Genomic DNA, 13430 nt, shown 5'->3' with positions numbered 1-13430 from the left:
CGCCAGAAACACCAACATTGGCAGATAGAGATAGCCCCATCATTTTAAACAAGTTGGCCAGTTTAGCTTTCTTTTTCTGCAAATGCATATTTTTTTAGAGGTTTTGGTCCATGAACTTCCATGTTTTATAACTGCTCTTACCTAAAGTGACCCTTATTACATCATGTGCACAAATACTTGAAAATTAATATCGTATTCCAAGAAAGAATCACAAATTTTAGAAATGAAAGCTAAATAGTCATATACTAAAAATTAACCAACAATGAAAGTATAATAAGATTGAATACATACACATTTGAGGAAAAAATATCATGGCACACTGGACTCAAGATATTGTAAGAATTACGCAAACCAAGTAGACCCAACTCCCCATTAGCCTACTAGAAGTCCAGAATCAAGAAAAAAATACTACATACTCAGCGATAAAAGAACAAGCAAACTCAGTAGAATCATACAATGTACTTAAACATCTTCCAGTAAACCACCACAATGAACCTATATAAAATAACAGAATGTGACTTACAATCACCATAACATAACTCGCAACTTACCCCATAAAGTTACCCCATAAAGTCACCCAATTTGGAGCTAAAATAGGTTGAAACAAGCAAAATTGACATAGTTATACCCAAAGCAAGAACTTAAAAGTACGACCACACAAAGTTGACATAGTTACACCCAAAGCAAAATTCAGAGGACCAAAATATAGCTAGTAAAATATAACCCTAAAATGAAAAAGAAAAACATAAACTGAAATTCCAAAATGTTAAAACAAACATTGTAAACGTTGACTAAAAATTAACCAACGATGAAAGTATAATAAGATTGAATACATACACATTTGAGGAAAAAATATCATGGCACACTGGACTCAAGACATTGTAAGAATTACGCAAACCAAGTAGACCCAACTCCCCATTAGCCTACTAGAAGTCCAGAATCAAGAAAAAAATACTACATACTCAACGATAAAAGAACAAGCAAACTCAGCAGAATCATACAATGTACCTAAACATCTTCCAGTAAACCACCACAATGAACCTATATAAAATAACAGAATGTGACTTACAATCACCATAACAGAACTCGCAACTTACCCCATAAAGTCACCCAATTTGAAGCTAAAATAGGTTGAAACAAGTAAAATTGACATAGTTATACCCAAAGCAAGAACTTAAAAGTACGACCACACAAAGTTGACATAGTTACACCCAAAGCAAAATTCAGAGGACCAAAATATAGCTAGTAAAATATAACCCTAAAATGAAAAAGAAAAACATAAACTGAAATTCCAAAATGTTAAAACAAACATTGTAAACGGTTCAAAAATAAGAAAATTTAAGATAAATCGGCTCAATTTTTTTTATTTTTATCCCCCTATATCATCGAAAATTAGAAGTACGGTTTAAGAAAATAAAAACTAGGCTTAACCCAGATGAACTCAAATCAAGCTTAATTCTTGTTCTAAAAAAAATTCCAACTCCAAGGAAAAAACACAATTCGAAATAAATAGCAATAACTTTTTTTTAAAAATGACCAAGCACAACTTAATTCTTGTTTAAAAACCTCACATTCCCAGTAGGGTGAGTCGGAATTGAATCAAACTTAATCCTGGCCGTCTCTCCTTGAGCCTCGAGCCGCCTGATCTCCTCCACCAAATCTGGCGCCAACCTTATAATCATCGCGAAAGCCAACGGATTATTCCCATAAACAAGCGAAAAGCTCTCTTCGATAGACGGTGCAGGTCCTGAACCACCCCCAATACCGGGGCGGTTACGAGAGGCGGAGCCAAGGGGAAGCCTACCTGATTGGGTGGCGGAAGGAGGGCGGTGTGGCGGCGGGGGAAATGAAGAGCGGTTCCTAAGGCCTCCGCTCCCACGTCCGCCCGTCCACCACGACCGAGCTTCGAGGAGCCACCGTACATTACTTTTGCGGGAGGGTTTTACTAGATTTGTTCCGTTCAAGTTATTGTGACATGAAAATTTTATGTGCACACGTGAATTCACACGTATGTTTGTATGAATATAAATAGAAAGAATGGCGGCACGTGGCCCTTTCTTGCGGCGGAAGGGAAAGATCGTTGAAGAGGAATACGGTAGCCGAAAAGAGTGCTGCGACAGCGAGAGATGACCTTGGGTATTCTATTTTTCTTCCCACTTTGTGCGCGTCCTTTTCTTTTTAACTGCTAGTCCGTATAATGGAAAATTACACGGCAAGCTCCCTATGGTGTTTCGATTATTATTATAATTATTAGGTAAAGTACGTAAATAATATATTGACCATAGGTTACTACTTTATTAAATCTATCGACTATTAAAATTTTCCTTGACTATAGAGTAGTGTTTTGTTGTCATTAACTATTAAAAGTTATAAAATAATCATTTGATTATTTATATATTTTTAACTCGTTATTTTCTATTAAAAAATCGACGATCATTTAAATTAGATATTTTCATTGATACATTATGTCATCGAGGTGGACTTCCAAAACAATGTCTCCCCCCATATTTCAAGTTTGGTATAATCCATCATTTGCGTCCTACAAGTTTTCATTGATCCTTTTGAAGAGAAGAAAGTTGTGGCAGGAGCTCAATAAAAATTATTACATTATTTTCTTTGTAGGAAAGAAGGATAGTTGTCTCAAATTTAATCTAAAAAACAATGTTAAATATTCCTCTAAACAATAACATGTGTTATCATCTTAAAACTATTTATAATAACATTTTCATTGAAATAATAAGGGTTGCCACAACTAATAAGATTAACCTAACATATAAAAACAATAGCATGTAAGCATTGTCAAATTCTTTTACAGCACATCTCAAACAAAAGGGACGAAAAAACCCATTTTATTCCTATCTAATATCAAACACTTACAATCATACCAAAATGGAGAAGAAAACCAACACTCAATATCTCTATAATACTGCAGAATTGAAGTATTGTGGCATTGTCATCTCCTGTATGGCACACTGGTATCCCCACCATTGCTACAGCCAGTCCAACAACTTGTTTCCCCACCGTCACCACTTCCCTGTACACTTAGGTATAGGCCTGTAAACGAACCGAACGCACACGAACGGAGGTATGTTCATGTTCGTTCATTTAATAAATAAACGAACATAAACGAACACGAACATAAACGAACAAATTTTTTTTTGCTCATGTTCGTTTATTAAGGAATATAACTTGTTCATGTTCGTTCATTTAATAAATAAATGAACATAAACGAACACGAACATAAACGAACAATTTTTTTTGTTCATGTTCGTTTATTAAGGAATATAACTTGTTCATGTTCGTTCATTTAATAAATAAACGAATATAAACGAACACGAACATAAACGAACACGAACATAAATGAACACGAACATAAATGAACATAAATGTTGGAGACCCTACCTTCCATTGTTCTTTCTAGGGGTGTAAACGAGCCAAGTCGAGCTCGAGTATTGTCGAGCTCGACTCGAAGTCAAAAACTTTAAAAGCAAGCTCGACTTGACTCAAAAACTCGCAAGCTTAAAATTATCAAGCTCAGCTCGAACTCGAAATATAATAATGAAACTCGACTCGAACTCGAAAAAACTCGAACTCAAAAAAATTTCATCAGCTCGAATAAAGCTTGACTCGAGCTCGATTGAAGCTCAATTTTGAGCTCGATTGAAGCTCGATTGACCCAGTCCAGGTAAGTATGTTGAAATGAGGTAGCTGCCTTTTATTTATAATGTCAAATAAGTGGTCCACTCATGTACTTCCCCAATGTGGGATATTGCTTCAGCAAGGCCACTGAGCTATCGTGGGGCTGATGTATTTATTCTTGCATTTTCTCTCATCAGCAATGCCAGTTACGAAAATGTTTAACCACAATGACTATGATTTTCTTTTCGGTTAGCTATAATATCCGTTCTTATAATTTGTTCTTGTGCATTTCGTGGGGGAATGCAGAAGCATCTCCTCAACAACCTGGTATGTTTAACCACAATGACTATGATTTTCTTTTTGGTTAGCTAATAACTAAAGCTTGAGTTGTGTGATTTTGTGCATCTTGTAAAACCTTGTAACAAGAATGTTGATTGATTCTGCATTACTGGTTTTAATTCAGTCTTGCGGAGTGCTTAGGTTTTTCTTTTCTTGCAGTAAAACCAAAGACTGCAGATACGGTTGCACAAACATGGTCTCTTCCCCGCCCAAGCAGCACTCGGTTTCTACAATATGAAGAGCTCAAAGAAGCAACAAACAACTTTGCACCTGCAAGCACGCTTGGGGAGGGCAGAGTTTTAGTTGAAGTTGGGATGCTTAGCATATTGCTTCGTTGCAATTTTGTGAAACTTGTAGGTTACTATAGCAGTCGTGACTCTTCACAAAACTTGCTTTGTTATGAGCTTGTTCCAAATGGAAGTTTAGAAGCCTGGCTCCAAGGTAATTTGCCTCTCTAAACTTGAACCACTTGGCAGCTCATTAAATGATGTTATCCTTTTTTTTCCCTGGAGGGGCTTTTAATATGTGGAAATGACTTCGATAACAAGTTAGTGACGGTCGATAACAAGTTTAATTTTACATTTACGTGAATTTAATCATCATTCTAAAGTTAGTATATTTAGCTTAAATTAGTTCTCACATTTAGATTTCTCTTAATTTAATCCCTGTTTAGGATTGTTTTCTTTAATTAGTTGTGTATATTTATTTTGCACGTTGATATGTTTATGTATAAGTATGCGAATGATTTATTTAGGAGTCACATAACATCATTTTGCATAATTTGTATGTTACCTTCATGTGCATAACTTAACTCCTATCACATAATCAGATTAAGGGTATAGGGGTTAGGGTTTAAGTTCTAGGTTTTATAGTTTAGGATTTAGGGTTTAAGATTTGGGTTTAGAGTTTAGGATTTAGGATTTTTAATAATTAGAATAAGGGTTTAAGGTTTAGGGTTTAGAGTTTTAAGTTTTAGGGTTTAGGATTTTTAATATATTTTTAATAATGTAATTTTAAAAAATCTAAAGTTATAATATAACATTATAACTTACAAATTGGTCACCAAAATTAATTTAAGAAGATTAAGTTAAACATAAATGAATAAACATAAAGGAACATAACCGAACGAACATAAACGAACATAACCGAACATTCACGAACGTAAATAAACGAACGAGACTTATGTTCATGTTCGTTCATTTAATAAATAAACACACATAAACGAACTTCCCACCGCACGATTCATGAACGGTTCGCTGAACGTTCAGTTCATTTATATGTCTCCCTAGTTATCTCTCTTCAGCCTCTTTGTTGCTATTATTGATATCTTCCGATATCGGATCTCAATGCGAATCCGGATCCACTCCACGACCCGAAGCCAACTTCACTCCAAAATTATCCATGCCTGCTGTTTTCGAACCTGACCCATTTGGACTCAACCCGTTTAGGAGGTTCCGAAACTGCCCACTCGATGCCAGCAGAGAGCTAAAGCTCCCACCGCTATCCTTCATATTGCATACATCCGGGTCTGCTCGGCACCGGGAACCGAATTCTGAACTGCCGAGCTCTGAAGAACCTGTTTGAGAACCGACGGCGGAGAGGGGTGACGGAGTTTTTGGTGTCGGTTGGTCTGGCGTTTGGGTTGATTGCTATTGTTTGAGGAGGAAGAGGAGGAGCGTCTGGTGTTCTAGCGGGTACCGCCACCGACGGAGATGTTACGAAGGGAGCCGCCTTTGGTCCAGTTACGACGGCAGTTCTTGCAGAAATGGCGGGGCTGAGACAAGTTGTAGTTGTTGTAGTAACAGAATTTAGTGTTGGTTGAATCACAGCGTGGACATTTCAGCTGCTCCTGCTCTGGAAAAACCAGTGCTTTCATTTGTCGAAAACCCGTCAGCTCTTCCATTTCAGTTTTCAATTAACTCAAAAAAAAAAAGTACTAACAAATATCACTGTTTCAGATTCGAGACGACTAAAAAATGAAACTTTGATCACTTTCTGACTAAATCTGGTGATAAGTTCTTGTATTTTTGTTTATGAAATGGGAAAGGCGGCAAAGGAAGAAAAGGAACTGAAAAGCTGTTAACCTTTGAAGTTTGCAAAGTGACGAAAAGTCCAAGGTGATGAAACTGTGAAACTGAGGAAGACAATAAAAAGGAAGGCTAATATTTTTTTCATTTGTTTCAGACCAATATCTTGGGATTCATACAAGGTGGGAAACAATCAATCAAACATTTGAAGCCTTCAACAAAAGGCAAGACATACTCTGCTTCCGATCCATCAAAAGTGCAGAACAATAAATTCATGATAAAAGAGAGAAGAAGACAAACACCGACCTAATTTCTCAGACTGGGGCCGGCTTTTGAACACAGATCCTTGAACAGAATGCAGAGTTTTATTAAAATGTGCCTTCCGCGTGACGCTCACCGCTTTACTTTCAAGTTGAGTTTTAGGGTTGGCTCAACAATCTTTCCCACTAATGTAGTGATTAGTTAAAAACTAATCCCAAAGCTTTGATTAAAAAGTATTTTGAACAGTATCTTTATATATTCTTATGTCTAGATCAAATGTTGTTAATGTTCTTGTTTTATATCTGTATCCATTGACTTTTTTATTTTGTTTTGTTTATAAATAATTTAATATTTGAGTAAACTATATCAAATATTGATGAACTTTGTTCATTAACTAGTTTATATCATTGAAGTTTCAAATTTTAGCAATCACAGAACTTTAATTTTACATTTAACTATGTTGTTCATTTGTTAAACCAGTAATAGAATGATGACATGACTAACGCTTATGACGTGAAATGACATGTCAAAACAAAATCATTCTAGTATGGCTATTTGATGCAAAAAAAAAAATATTTAGGAGTGTCTCGATTTTGACACTAAACACTTCACTTTTTTGCATTGTACTTTGTAGCAGTCATTGATAGTCAATCACAACTCATCACCGATCTTCTTTCGTGACAAAATCAATACCAACACATTCACATTTCCTTCTCTTTATTATCATAGGATTATTTTTACACGAAATTCACTCAAAATCGATGAAATTAAACAAACAAATCTATCATTTTTAAATGTTTAAAGGCTTTCTTAGATTTGCGATATTTAAGGTGTTCATTAAAAAATCCAAATGGTGAAAAGCATTTTTTTAAGAAGACAAATGGCATGCCTCAAAAATAGTCTCATAAGATGATAATTGAAAGAGATCGGTGTATTAATACATCAAACTTTAAATATATTTTCATTGATTTTAAGTTGGTTTCATGGAAAACCAATCCTAGGAGAAAGAAGAAAAATTAAATATGAACGTTTTTGTACCGATCTTGATGCGAAAGAAGACCAGTGACAGATGGTTATTGGCTATCAGCGGCTATAAAAAATTACAGTGCCAAAAAAATAAATTGTTTAAACGTTCAATAGCAAAATCGATTCACCCCTAAAGTTTAATGTCTGAAACAACGTTGTTCTGGACATCAATAATCGTCGCCAATATGGCATCGTTTTAGTGTGACAGGCCATGTGAGTAATTGTTAGGCATGTCATCGTCCCATTATTGACTTAACGGTGGAGTATCATAATTGAATGTAAAACTAAAGTTCAATGTTATAATTAACAAAATTAAAAATTTAGTGGTATAAACAAGATAACAGGAAAAGTTTAACGGCATTTAATGTAGTTTACCTTAATATTTTATGAGTTGGTAGACAACACCGTCTATGTGATTAATGGTAGACAACACCGTCTATGTGATTAATGGTTCTTACACCATCTTTGGAAAGAAAACCTAGTAATTAATTTGGCCATTTGGTTGTTTAGTTCTCGTCGATGATTTTTTTCTTTTAAAGAACAATTGATTTATATAGTTTTAACTTAATTTTAATTTATTGATCGAATATTAATTCGATTAATATTATTGTTAGAATGCTTAAAAATGATGAATTCAATCGAACTAAAATATAAAATAAATTTTGTTTTAAGAATTTAACGAATTATATTTTTTTAATATTGTATCAAAAACATTAGAGGCTGAGGAAAGTCTTATAGTGCTATAGTAATTTTATAAAATTTGGAATACATTTACATCATTCAAATTGTTGTATTTCTAAACTAAGAAAATAGAGAATGTGGATAAATGTTAATTTGTTGATTGATTAGGTTTTAATTTGATTAATACAATTATTAGTATTGTATTAAAATTATAAATTATATTTAAATATACAAAAAAAAAAGGTTTTGAGGCTTTAACAAGTTATAGATCATTTTAGATATCATACAAAACCATACTAAAATTACAGTGTTTATTAACATTTTGAACGGTATAAATATTCAAAAGATATGAATTTAATTAATTGTTTTTAACGGCTATGATTGAAGGCGAGTAATGGAGACGTGCACGAGAAAGGAGGGAGATGATGGGTGCGGCCAAAGAAGCCCACAAAGGAAGGGCCTGGGTCCTGTCTAAATATGTGTTGCTTGAATGCAACACGCCTGGAATAGCTCAATAATGTTTCGTACGGATTCTACGTTCCTTATTACGCAGTAAATGATAGAAGCCATATCGCGTGCTACTCGAAATCGATTCGATCAAAATTTGATAAATATTTAATTCAAATAGATTTGAATCGAGCTCAAACTTGACTCGAGTTCTTAACGAGTAGAAGCGAGTTACTTCTTACTCGACTCAAAAAACTCACGAGCTACTCGAAAAAATAATATATTAAAATTTTATTTTTTAAAAAAAATTAAATTATGAATAATATTAATATTTATGTGTTGATTTTTAAAAAAATACAATATAAATATATTTAATATTCAAATTCGAGTTTGAGTTTGAGCTTTAACCGAGTTAAGTTAAGATTTTTTTTTCAAGCTTTTTTAGCTTTTTTGAACTTTAGTTTATGGTTTCGAGTTCAAGTCGAGCTTGAAAATTTTATGCTTGCAAGTTTTCAAGCCTAGTCGAGCTCCATTTTAAAATTTTCGATTTGAGTTTAACTCAACAATACTCGAATTCGACAAAGCTCGTTTACAACCTTGTTCCTTACTTTCTTTATATTTCTATTTTTTTTTTCTAAATCGGCTTACCCACTCATCCTTTTTGTCTTTATAAGAACTCTTAATGGACCATTAAGACCATGAATTCTCGACCAATAACTTTAATTCTTACATTTAATCATTAATATAACATGTTGCTCGCAAACTGCCATTCTTTAAAATGGTTAAAATTGAGTTTACCCATTTTAAAATGGTAAAGTTATATATTTCACACAAAATGATAAGAATCCAGTGTAAAATTTAACCCTCTAAAATGGTAAAATTACATTTTTCACACCAAATGATAAGAATCCAGTGTAATCCATTTTAAAATGATGTTATGAAGAATCGATGCCTTAAAACACTGGGTATGATTAATCAAGTCAATCCATTGAAACAGACTTTAAAATTTATTGTTTTGAATGTGGATGAAGAAGATCACACTACATTCCAAGCAACTCCTTTAACAAATACATGATTAGAGGGAAACAAATAGCAGAAACATAAACATAAAACTAGCTAGTTTCAAATACAAGCCATCCTTTTCTTTTTAAGCTCGGTATTTGCAGTAAAAAAAAAATCAATTGAGAAGAGACCAAAAAATAGCGCACGTGATATCTAAAATAGGAAACTACATGTTGAAGTTCCAAACATCCTTTAGTTTTGTTGTAGGAGAGATACAATCACAATTTTCCTGCTAACTTCAGCCCTACACAAATCTAGAAACGTTACTCCATATTCATTGGGGAGGGGGTAAATAATAAAAAAAAATAAGGGAACAGACAAAGTTTTATAGTTTTACGTGGCGGTGTTGGAAGAGTTAAAGATAATCAAGCTGCCTACCCGGGAACGAAGACGGGTTGCTTCCTCATGGATCTATGACAGCCATTTCTTGACCCTATACTATAGGATGTGATCAAGGATTTTAGGGGCACTGGAAATGTGAGAATTAATGTAAGCTGTAACTCACTGGTCGGCACTTGGCATGGGAAAGGGAAAGAAGCTTTTATCATCAGCAACTCAAAGAAGTTAACCAAGCAAATACATTTCTTCTTGGACCATCTTTTACGCATAGTACATGTACAAGCTGTTTGCCGCAGCACAAGCAATTGAGTTTTCAGTAGGGTGCCATGCTAGGTGCAGCAACTTTGTTGTGAAATCAAAAGAATTTCCGTTCGCATCAACTCCGGGGTTTTCTGCTCCTGTTATGACATTTGTCAAAATAAAAGCATTTGAGTATAAATGAAAGCAATTCAGTTCACTTTCCTCAGCCACCTGCACCCCCGGTGATACGGCAGGATAGTTCGGAGGTAATAAAATGAAACAAATAAAAATGGACTCACTACCTCGTCTGACAACACGTGTTATACTACTTAGGGATCTGGAAGGCCTTGAGGGAGTCTGAACTTGTCTTCTGTCAGAACACATGCATGTTTATAACTACCAACATCTTTACAGAAATCAAGATTCGAAGTAGTTTTTTTTTAATCTTCTACACTTCGTTAGTGAAAATTTTACCTCATTGGATTTTTGCTGGCTTCCAGAGTTGTTGCCTCAGTGCTTCCCGGGGCACAACCAAATACACGGAAAAAATTGCTGAGGTAACATGAGAAATATATTACGATACATGGAAGAAGATAAAAACAACAACGGGTTAGGGTACAAACATTTGTTCAAACACGAACCTGTAGGAACCTGTTGCCACTCGCAATCCATCACCACTTAGGCAACGCTCAAATTTGTCAAAGATTGAATCATTTTCATACAAATCACACAGCTGAAACAATTATAGAACGCAATAATAAGCACATGACACAAGCATACATGATTAATTCAAACCACTTCAGAATATAGAAATCATACCTTTGGTCTTAAATATTGATGAACTTGGAAAGTTGAAAACAAAATAATAAATTATTAAATAATTATAATATAAAAGAAAATATGTTACCTTCTTAATGTAAAGATTGATAATAGGAAGAAATAGAGAAATTGAGATTTGAGTGTGGTTTGAGAGTTGTGCTGGGTTTGATATTTATAGGAAGAGAGAATGGGGAGACGGATGGTAATAAATGTGGGAGACGGACGGTTGTGAAATTAAAGGAAAGATATGTGCCTTCCATATGTGTCAGAACACCGCGAAGGCGCGGATGGTGATCTATACTATATTGCCATTGTGTCAAAAAGGATATTAGATCAGTAATATTTGTGGAGAGAGTGTCTGACAGGTAATTATTGAGTTTAAGAATGATATTTCAATTACAATTCCAAAAATAAACCCATTTTTAATTCGAATCAGGCCTCAAGTAACATTATTTTGACCTGCCCCGATCTGGTTGTTATAAATATAACATATAGTACAATATTTATTAGTCATATTTAAAAAAAAATAACCCACACCCAAATTCCTTGTCACCCAAACTCAAGTTCCGTAGTCAAGCCCAATCCATAAGTTATTGGCATGCTAAACTTGAAGCCCACGATTACTTAATTATGTGTTTCGGCAATAAATAAGTTATTCTAAAATATTATTATAAATAAAATATTTATTGTTAAAATTAAAAGGAATGTTTAATGTAAGTTTTATAACAAGAATTTTAATTTTTTAATTTTATAAATTATATCAAATTATTTTATTTTAAAATAATTCGATGAATTTAACTCTTTACATTTAAAAATCACATAATTGATTGTGATAGTGATAATTGGGTTGTTGATGAGTTGGGTTTTGCCGATTTGTTTAACCAGCCTCTTCCTACCATGCCTTGGAATTCTCTCATGGTAAACCTCAACAACATCTCCCTTTGTTTTCTTGTTCTTGTATTTTCCATTTGAACAAAACATATTGATTTAGACATTTACGTTTTTGGTGGCGTAAACTAACAGGACACGATGATGGGGGAGATTCACGCGCAGGGGAAAACTATTGATGACATTGTTGATGTTCTGAAACGGACTCCCATCCATCCTATGACTGTAGCAGCTATTAAATCAGCTCATGCTTTAGGGTATGATTCTCTTCTTACTTCTTACTGTTTCATCTGTAAAAATGAAACATCTTGGACTGTAAAGTAATCGATTTGGTTTGGGATTTTCTTTACCCAGGTGCGAACTGAGGATCGTAAGTGATGCAAACATGTTCTTCATCGAGACAATCCTGGAGCATCTAGGGCTGAAGGAATGTTTCTCTGAGATCAATTCAAACCCAGGCTTTGTCAATGAAGAAGGCAGGCTTAGGATCTTCCCTTACCATGATTTCATCAAGTGTTCCCATGGCTGTAACCTCAACCTCTGCGCCCCAAATATGTGCAAGGTATCATATCCAACTCCAAATAGCTTGGAGTTTTCATTTTATATAATATAATATAAAGTTTGACAATTTTAATCATTGGGTTCTGCTCTGTTTTGCAACAGGGGATGATAATAGAAAGGATTCAAGCTTCTTTAGAGGGAAGGAAAAAGATCATATACCTTGGAGATGGTGTTGGTGATTATTGTCCGACCCTAAGGCTCGGAAAGAGTGACCATATGATGCCAAGGAAGAATTTTCCAGTTTGGGTTTTAATTTGCAGAAATCCTATGCTCATCGAGGCTGAGATTCACGGATGGAGTGATGGTGAAGACTTAGAGCAAGTTCTTTTGCAACTAATTAGCGTGGTTTCTGTTGATGCTCAATTGTTCTCTGTTGACTGCAAACTGCAAACTGCAAACTGCAAACCATGTCGGCATCCAACCATTCCTTGCCTAAACCCATGCCTGTTCCTCAGTAGAAGTGTGATGGTCTGTTGAAGTGATTTTTAGGTCTTATGTCCCTTATTTTCAAATAATGGAAGCGTGGCTGAAGTAATTGTAAATAAAGAAATTGTTCCTTTGCTCCTAATCTGGACCGTATTAGTATAGTATTTTTGGTGTTGAGGTTCGGTGTACAATTTGATTAATTAAAATAAAATTAAAGTGTTTTTTATTGTTTAAAAATATTTAAAAGATATTTTTAATAGAGAGTAAACAAGAGTTTATAACTATCATCTTAAACTAATGTATAAATTGAACATTTTCTTATAATATTAAAATTAACCACTTTAGATTATTTAAGGAAATACATGGAAAATATTAAAATTCCAACAAAAAACTCAGACAAAAAATATATACAAATAAATATGAATGCATCGACAAATGAATCATAAAAGATGATTACACTATTAAAAGATTATTGAGAACCGCAAACAATAGTCAAACATCATGAGAAACAATCCACGACTGCAAAATCAAGTATCCAAATTCAATCAAAGGGTCCATAGCAGGTAATATCAATTGGGTTGCAAATAAATGTTATCTTGATCAGTCGTGACGTCGTCAAATTCAACCTTGAGAAAAACATAAAATAAAAGAACAATTAAACGATTGAAAAAGAAG

At 34.2% G+C, this 13430-nt stretch overlaps 1 long non-coding RNA gene and 2 pseudogenes across 1 annotated transcript; 1 reads left to right on the top strand and 2 right to left on the bottom strand.

Moving 5' to 3' along the window:
* Nucleotides 1-5306: 5306 nt before the first annotated feature.
* LOC120133294 lies at nucleotides 5307-5885 on the bottom strand (annotated as a pseudogene).
* Nucleotides 5886-10046: 4161 nt separating this feature from the next.
* On the bottom strand, nucleotides 10047-10919 carry LOC120133324. The gene is made up of 5 exons (XR_005517085.1): nucleotides 10881-10919; nucleotides 10703-10794; nucleotides 10536-10613; nucleotides 10364-10431; nucleotides 10047-10219 (listed from the first exon to the last, which is right to left on the bottom strand). It is a non-coding gene; the product is annotated as an uncharacterized LOC120133324 (long non-coding RNA).
* Nucleotides 10920-11912: 993 nt separating this feature from the next.
* On the top strand, nucleotides 11913-12802 carry LOC120133260 (annotated as a pseudogene).
* Nucleotides 12803-13430: the final 628 nt, after the last annotated feature.

This window comes from Hibiscus syriacus, unplaced genomic scaffold (genome assembly GCF_006381635.1).
Source record: "Hibiscus syriacus cultivar Baekdansim isolate YM2019G1 unplaced genomic scaffold, ASM638163v2 tig00110578_pilon, whole genome shotgun sequence".
NCBI classification, from domain to species: Eukaryota; Viridiplantae; Streptophyta; class Magnoliopsida; order Malvales; family Malvaceae; genus Hibiscus; species Hibiscus syriacus.
This window is presented reverse-complemented; position numbering and strand designations above follow the sequence as displayed.